Genomic DNA, 9,447 nt, shown 5'->3' with positions numbered 1-9,447 from the left:
TTCAACACAGCTATAGAATGAGAAATATCATCTGGGGATGGATAGGATAAGAAGTGATATGAACACTTAATTTACCAACAAAATGTTCTCATGAATAAATACATGTGAGACCGTCTCAAAATAGACATACTCATTTTTATATCCATTAAATTGAAATTCTTTAGCTTCTGTTAGTAGTTGATGTTGATGAGTATTCAAATTTCTTACCCAAATAAAATCATTCCATCCAAACAAAATCTTCAAAGAATTTAGTATCAGAGAAGAATATTTATACAAAGCAAAACAAAAAGTAGAGAATATGAATTAGATTGGATATGCACGCCTAATTATGAGTTTCATGGTTCTTTGGCATCAATTTAGGGCTATTTTCTTGCTTATAGATGCACAAAAATAATCGATTACTTCATTAAACTTAAAGATAATACAAATAAAGATTCTAGTTGGTATAACTAACACTAAATGATATCTAAAAAGATATGATAAAAACTTGATAAGTGTACTTTGAAATTTTTCCAGCAAAGCTCTCAGTAAGTAGCAGATGATGAGTTGCGTAAGTGTGTAGAGTCTGAATGCCAAAGAGATTGTTGGCCTTTTATAAATGATTTCTAACGTTTGGATCTTAACGACTATAAAAGAATCATACTGAAGTCATTAATGCAATCGTTCAATTTTCCATGTGTCATTTGTTTTGATCCGAAGTTAGAAGACATCAATAAATGTTTATGGCACGGTAATCAAATGGTCAGAATCTATTCTCTATAAACAAAATATTGAATATTCCCTGGACGTCTAATTTTCTAAAGTTGTGTTTTATTAAATCGAGTAGCAAATATGATATCATAAAAGACCGCTAACATTTTCAGTAGTCTGAAAATAATTTGCAAGGCTTGTCTAATCAGATTGGTGGTCCTTGGTAAACAATCCGATATTGAATGTTAGTGGTATGTTGAACTTATCAGTTACTGAGTTTCTCGTAGTGCCGAATTTGAATCATCCTGAGTTATTTTTTAAAGACGAGCTCATCATCAAAATTTAAATGTTCCAACAGATTCACAGCCCAAATCCTCAATAAAATTGGAAAAAAAAATATTGATGGATCTTCGATTAGAACACCTACTATTTTTATATAATAGAAAAAAATTAACCGATGTATTAGGTTTCACAACCCCGACTCCTAAATAAAATCAAACAAATTATTGATGGGTAGAGACTTCCAATCTTGGTTATTTATGAAAAACTGAAAAAAAATAATTAAAGGAACGTGGTTCACAATTCCGGTTCCTTGTTAAAAAACTGAGGCGTAGAGGGTCACAAACCCGGATAATTTTATAAAATCGAAAAAAATTGAAGGACCGGAGTTTACAACCCCGGTTCCTCAATAAAATTTAGAAAACTTATCGAGGGGTTGAAGCTGACTACTCCGGCTCTTTTAGTAAAATCGGAAAATAATAATTGAAGATGATGTTCACAATCCCGGCTCCTCAAGAATAAAATGAAATAAAAATTATTGATTGATCGATGATAAACCCCGTAGCTTTATTTATAAAATTAAAAAAAAAAAGTATTAAGTGATCGAGACTCACAATCATAATTTATAAAATAGAAAATTGTAATTGAAAGATTAAAGGATTAGGGTTCACTATTCTAGTTCCTCGATAAAATCGAAAAAAATTATTGAATGTTCGAAGCTCAGACCATCGGCTCTTTTAATAAAATAAAAAAAATAATTGAAAGATCATGGTTCACAATCCCTATTCTCAATAAAATCAAAAAAAATAGTATTGAGAGCTCGAGGTTTCCAACCTAGGCTCCTCTGTAAAATTGAAAAAAAAAATTATTGGTGGGTATTCATCACAACGACTCCTAAATAAAATTGAAAAAAATTTATCGATGGGTCGAGGTTTATAATTCCGCCACATTATACATAATCGAATAAAATAATTGAATGCGTGAGGTTCACAACTCAAGTTCTTCAATAAAATATTAAAAAATTATTGAAGGTTCGAAGCTCACAATCCCAATCTTTTTCTAAAAAATCGAAAAATAATTGAAGAATCATGATTAGAAACGCGGGCTCCTCAATAAAATTTTAAAAAATTATTGAGGAAGTCGAGACTTACAACCCTGACTCTTTTTATAAAATAAAAAAAAAAATGAAAGATCAAGGTTTACAATTAGACCCAATTACCGCCATTATTTTAAAAATATATATTATATGGGGGCGAACATGAATCCCCTATTTAGACAAATTATAATCATTGAATGTGTAGCAGCAACATTGATATCTGCATTATAGGATCTAATTAACCAAAATATCGATGGTGAAATATTAGTTTTTTTGTCTGGTTCGAGTCGAGTTCAAGCACCCTCATGAGTCAAACTCGGACTTTGATGTCTTAGGGTCAAATTGTTAAAATCAATAACTTTATCTTAAAATTATATAAGTTGGAACTAATTATAACATTTAAAAGAAATTTTTTATACAAAATTTATCCCAAAGCTCAAGCTCGAGTAATTCGAAAATTAATCCAGCCAAGTTCAGAAGCCCTACTTGATTGAGCATAGTTTCGTCGAGAAAGAATATATGGAGAGCTCTTCAACTCAAACAACAATTAGGAATCATAGTGAGTTTACTCGTGTCAATAGCCAAGAAATGGAATTAATCAATGAAAGGAAAAATGTTAACCATCATCTTTTTACAAAAAGAATTAAAAAAGGCGAACAATTAATACAAAAAAGGATTAAATGTAAAATTTATATCATAGTAAATGAAAAGTCAAGTGCAAAGTACGTATTTTTCTCTTATTATAAAATAAACATAGAAAATAATTTAGAGATGAGTATATGTTACATCGAGAATTCTAATGTCGATGTGTTTGTATAATATCATCAGCATTGCAAATAAAAAAATATCGATACACCTCATATTCTTTGCTTTCAAGTGATCATCTTGTATAAAACAAAAACCAATATATCTATTTACTATCTCGATGTAACATACACTCACTCATAATTTATCTGTCATTTGTTTGAGGCCTGATTTGTAAAATAGGAGATATTAAGGGGGGGGAAAAATCAGGAATCACGTTTGAAAAGAAAATATGTAAATTTGTTGGAAAAGCAAAATAAAGCATGGGTACATGGTCATCAATTACTGTATGTGCATTAAATTTCTCGTTTCCACATGCAAATTTCTTGGTAAAATAAGACCCGCGGCGAAATATGTGTGTCGGATTTGCTATATTCACTCAATGCCTCTAAATTTCCGAACATGCTCCCAACTTTATCGTACCTACCAAATTTGTTGACTTTCGACCCAACTTCATCGTACCAACTTGATTTCTTGAGCCTTCCCCAATTCAAAATAATAATAATTATTATTATTATTGTTAGCTCAAGCGTTTCCTCCTGTTCAAACAATTTAAATCTTTTAAATTATACAATATCTCAAGCATCACGTTTCAATTATTTTTATACATCAAAATTTTTAGAGTCTTGCACTAATTGTAATTCATGATAATAGAACATGTGTCACATTGTCTTTATTACCGGTTGTTGACATCAAACACTTGTCGTTTTGTCAAAAAACAAAATTTTTTTCTTAACGATTCAAGTTTAATATTTTAAATCATATAACAGTCAAAACATAAAGGTAAAATTACTGCACCTCAACATTTTTCAATGTTGTTAGACTTCTTCTTGTTGTTTACATGATTGTGTAAAGTGATGTATGAGATTAGATTCCTTTAGTTTGATTTAAATATCTTTGGCAAAATTTGATCATGAATTTGAAAATTCCTTTATATTGATTAATTTTGCGCTTTTTTTTCCCGAAAAATCAAATCACTCGAACCTTGTACCAAGTGTATTTTTGAACTGGCAAATTCTTTCTATATAGCAGTGTTGAATTTTTAAAAAAAAAATGAAAGGTTTTTTTTTTAATGAATAATCAAGATGTCCAAAAATGCTACAATAAAAAAAATGTCAAAAAATGTATCTTATTGGACTATTATTTAATATTTAAAAAATTAGAAAAATAAATATTTTTTAAACTATCATGCTTAGCCTAGAGTTTTATTCTTTTTGAAAGTTCGATTCGACTTGATACAATATGTTTCGAACGAAATGAATAAGGCTCACTTCATTTTTTTGGCCCATCTAATCATATTTTTTGTGTTACCCATTAAATTGAATACTATTAAAACCGTACAATTTCTATTTTTCGTGTTTTATTCTTGTATTTCAATTCATTTTATTTTATTTTTTATCCTTATTTTCTAAAGAATTGGGGGGGAAAAAGAGGAGAATTATATTTCTTCATAGTTATGATTTATTTTTCTTTAATCACTCGGTTAATTTGATTATCTTATCGATAAATTATATCTCTTTAACAATTTAAAAAATAATAATTTACACATGAATTTTGAAATATATAAATATTTTTCCAAATATATTAAATTAGATATTCAAAAAAATATGTATTAAATTTATAATATTATCCGCATGCAAGGAAGCTAATTGGCCTATGTCTCGGTGCCCACTAAAATATTAATGATGAAAAATAATTATCATTATTTAATAATGGAACTGGCTACCCAATTAATTTGTATTTAATATCCAATCACAAGATTATGGAAAGAGATATAGCAAGTATATTTATTAAGGAATAATGGTTGGTGACAATACGTGTCCCATTCATAATTAAATAATATACATACTATTTGAATTAGGAATGAATAAAGCAGGAATATAATGTCCAAAATCAAATAAATTTCATTAATGTATAAATAATTTATTAAATTTTAGTTTTACTCGTGCTTATCAAAATTAATAATAACAAGTGTTGATAATCTGAAGTTAGAAAAAAAAAATCTTTGATCATGTAACTTGTATGTTTTTTCTTTCAATTTTTGTTCATGTTATCAGTTAATTTAGGATATAAATTTACTCATTTGTATTTCTTTCGATTTTATTATTTTTATCAGAGTGATGATGTGACACGAGAAAATCGGAAAAAAAGTACAAGTCAGTGAACTAAACCATACGAATTACTGAAAAATAAAAATAAAATCGATGTTACGTGACATTTTCTGAACTTTTTAAAATTTTCTATAGATTAATTGATCTCTCCTTGAACTTGATGGCGTTTGAGATTGAAAGCGACTAATGATAATGTCTCAAGATAGAAGAAAAAGGTCTACATAAATTGTTCTGTTTTCTGTACTGTCAATAATTGGTTATACACAATTTAAATTTATTTTGGTAGCTGATCATTCAATGTATTTCACACACAACAATTATCTCTTTTGAGTAAAGTAATCGAAATATAGTGTTTAAGTTGTTATACAGTTCAAAATATTTGAGTTTAACTATTACAACCAGTAATAACTTTTGATAAACATGCAAACGCTTGATCATATAATTAGTATCAGAACCAAAGTCATATATCTGATTCTCATTGATAATAAGGAGTAGAATTATTGATAGAGATATTGTCTAGTGCAATAATTGTCTATGCTGAGTAGAACAATCGAAACATAGTGCTTGAACTGCTTTACAATTTAAAATATTTGAATTGTACCATTACGACCAGATATAGATTTTGGCAAAATGACAAACATTCGATGCCATTCATATAGCAGCTGCTAATACAATTCCTCTTAATGTAATCAACATTTTATTTGATTTGTGGGTCTTTTATTGGGAAATAATGATGTGAATGAGTTGATATTCCTCCCTAATTCACTTGGAATTATGTGAAGTTAATTTCCCTATTGATTTGACAATAAGTGTGTGTGTGCATTGAATTAGAGGGATTTTTAATTCTTGTTTGGAAAAGAAGAAAATAACAAAGAACATAGGCTAAATGTTAATTTGATTAATCATGCAAATGTGTGTCAATATTATGTATGGTCTTATCAGTCTCCAGGCTCGTACTATAATAATGCTACAGTTATATATGGATAACGCATGACTTGGATTTCCTGATAATTTTGAAATTTTAGATGTATAGAATATATATGTTTTATGTACTTAAATAGTTAAGTATATAAAAAAAATTATTAGATATCAAACAATTAATCATATATGTATGAATAATGAGAAGTAATGTTAATCATTAATAAATAAAGATTATTTAGATAGATTACTTATTTTTGAACTTATTCTTTTAGAGTTTATTAAAAAAAATGGGCGAGAAGCAAAAATAAAAAAATATTTGGAAATAAAAGTCCAAATTTAGGCAATCTCCAACCATAAAATCTATTTTGGTGCAAATGTTAGACTAAAATTGTGCGTTTTCTGCACCAAATACAACATCCATCTCTAATCCATTTACTTCAAATCTTACACCAAAAAAAATATTCTCGAAATATTCTTTTTATTTTACATATATTAATCATTATATTTTATTTAATATATTTAAGTTATGACTAATGTTTTATTATTAATAAATTTATTGATTATTGATTATCTAGTTATTTATCTTCTAAATGTATTTTTCTTTCGATTATTGTTTTTGTATTTGCATTTGTATTTGAATTATGTGTTTCAAATTGCATTTGTATTTCAATTATCTTTTTCAATTTAGTTATAAATTGTATTGTTATATTAATTTTTTGTATTTTTATTAAATTATATTAATTAAAAATCATTAAATCAAATTATTTTTTAAATATTACTAATTAACATAAATAAATAAAATTTAAAAATCAACAATTAGTTTTTTTTATTTTTTATGATTAAATATCTAATTATTAAAAAAATAAAATAAATATTATATTATTATTTAAATAATATTTATAATTTTTTATACAAATAAACATAATAAATACAAATAAAAAAATTAAAAAAATTAAATAAAAAAAGACCCATGCGCCAAATTCTGCGCAAATTTGGCACAGAGGAGGTGGGCTGCACTATTTTGGTGAAATAGCGCAGCCCCCATTGGAGAGATAAAGGCTGCACCAAAATGGTGCAAAACACCGTTTTGGTGCAGCTTAGAGATGCTCTTAATACAAGCTAAGTTTTGATTGTGTGGAAAAAAATTGCTTTTAAGTTTAATCATTATTAAAATGACAATAATATCATTAACATATATAATTTTTAATTGTTTTCTTTTGGGTACATACACCATAAAAAATATATTCATATAATTATTTTTACATTTTAAATATTTTGAATCAAAATTAATTTTGTTATAATATGAATCCTTGAAAAATTATATAAGATTAGTAATTAAAAAAAAAAAACAAATGACAAATTTTGTAGAAATGCAAAAAATATGTAAGAAAACTAAAAATGAAAATTATAGTAAATACAAATATTTTTATTTATAATAAATTATGATTTGAATTTTAATGAGTTTCAAATGAAACTCTTGAAGCTCATATATAAATAAATTTAACATTTAAAAAAATCAAAATTATTTATAAGAATCGAGGGCATTTGTGGAATATCACAAGTTTTTTTTTTTTATGTTGGGTCAATTTTATTTATATGACTATATGTGAGTTATTATGTGATGTGAGCTGTCTGTTAAGGTGAAGTCCAAAACTTAAATTGATCTGTTAATGTTTTGATTAATGAGATTTAATATATCTGATAGGTTGTGCATTAATGTGTAGAAGCAAAAGTATAATTTATATTTTGTGATGAGTTAAAAGGGAAATATCAGAAGATAATATAGATATTATCTATATAATGGTCATGGTCCCCGGATCGTGCGTTATCGCGTTACATATTCTCTAAGCCTTTAATAAAAAAAATTAATCGTATAAGATCTTCAAGATCTACGCGTTTTTTATTCGAAAAAAGATCATGAACTCGTTCTTAAGACAAAAACATCGTGATTTCAGTTAAGCTTTCGCTTAAGTTTACAATCAAATTCTTAATGATTGAGCATGATAAATTATGTGGTTTATATGAATTTTTACTAACAAGTGGCATCCGAACCTCTCATATTGAATAGTTGATATTTGTTTAAAGTTTATGGATATTATTTGGATCCAGATTTGGAAAAAAAATTCATTTTAAATTTTTTTGATATGCCTTCATATCTGAAAAATATTTTGGTTGGAAACAAATTTTGAGGATTCGATAAAGAGATTTTAGTCGAAACATTTACGTTTTCGGTATAGTTTTCTAAGTTTTCCATCCAGTTTTTTTAATAAAGAAAAAAAAGAGGAAAATTCGAAGAACTTCGTAAAAGTTTTGCCAAAAATTGAGTTAGCAGGCTTCAGTTCGTGCAGGGCGCACTTCATAACAAGGCGGAACGCACTGCATCTGCTCAGGAGAGTGGAATGGCGAACGAGACGGGCATGCTGGGGTGCATCCCTAGAGTGCCTGCGCGCACCTTGCACATGTTCAATATGCGTGCCCTGCCCCCCACACGACCTTTAGTACTTTTTTAAAAAAAAAAATTTACGGTTCAGGTTTATTCTGTTTAAGTTTAACTTTTCAATTATTCAAATAATAATAATAAATTTATCTGTACTTTGAAATTTATTATTTGAAATAAAATGTCTCCAAATTAAACTTTTTTGTGGAATTAATTTATTTTGAAATACACAAAGATTTTTGTGTGTGTATGTAATATGTTGATATTTTTCAGCCTAAAGGAAGTTCAATATTTTATATTATATATTAACATGTGGTGATAAACATGTTATAGTTTTTTGGGTTTTTATGTAAATAATAAATCGACCAAAATGAATATTGTTGTTTCACATTACATTTACTATCAGTGTTTGATTGATGCTCCATAATATCACATAAGTTAATATTTTGTTTAAAGATAAAAAATTAATAGAGTGCTCGGTATCTTGTTATGAGTTTTATATTATTTGAATTGTTTTATTATTTTATATGGATATTTGTTGAGCATGTACGTGTAGTTTTGTGCTCTGTTCAGATTTGACTCCTGTGAATATTCATTCCAACATTAATTTTATTTCTATGATAAATTGCTCGAATTTCAAATCATGACATGAGAATTTACTGATAGTTCTTAGGGTCATGAATTTGGACTATGTGATAAGGGTTGATTTTCCACCCGCAATTACGATAAGAGTATATCTGATGAAAAGATGAAGTTTGAAAAGTGGGAGAGGTCGAATCGCGTATGTATAATAATCATGAAGAGGGTCAAACAAATACTTATGTGGCTAAGGGAGACACATTTAGTCTCAAACAATGCCCCAAGAATGACTTTGAGGAAAAGAAATGCAGAAGATTCTCTATGCATCTGCAATGGGGAGTCTGATATATTCTCATGTTTGTACACATCTAGATATTGCGTACGTGATAGGAATGTTGGGCAGATATCTAAGTAATCCAGGAATTGAACATTGGAGAACAATGAAAGAGTTTTATGGTACCTACAGAGAAGAAAGATTGCATGCTCATATATCGGAGTTTGGATCAGCTGGAGGTCAATGGGTATATTGA

The sequence above is a fragment of the Primulina tabacum genome, chromosome 11, assembly GCF_025594145.1.
Source record: "Primulina tabacum isolate GXHZ01 chromosome 11, ASM2559414v2, whole genome shotgun sequence".
Taxonomy (NCBI): domain Eukaryota; kingdom Viridiplantae; phylum Streptophyta; class Magnoliopsida; order Lamiales; family Gesneriaceae; genus Primulina; species Primulina tabacum.
Note: the sequence above shows the minus strand (reverse complement) of the source record.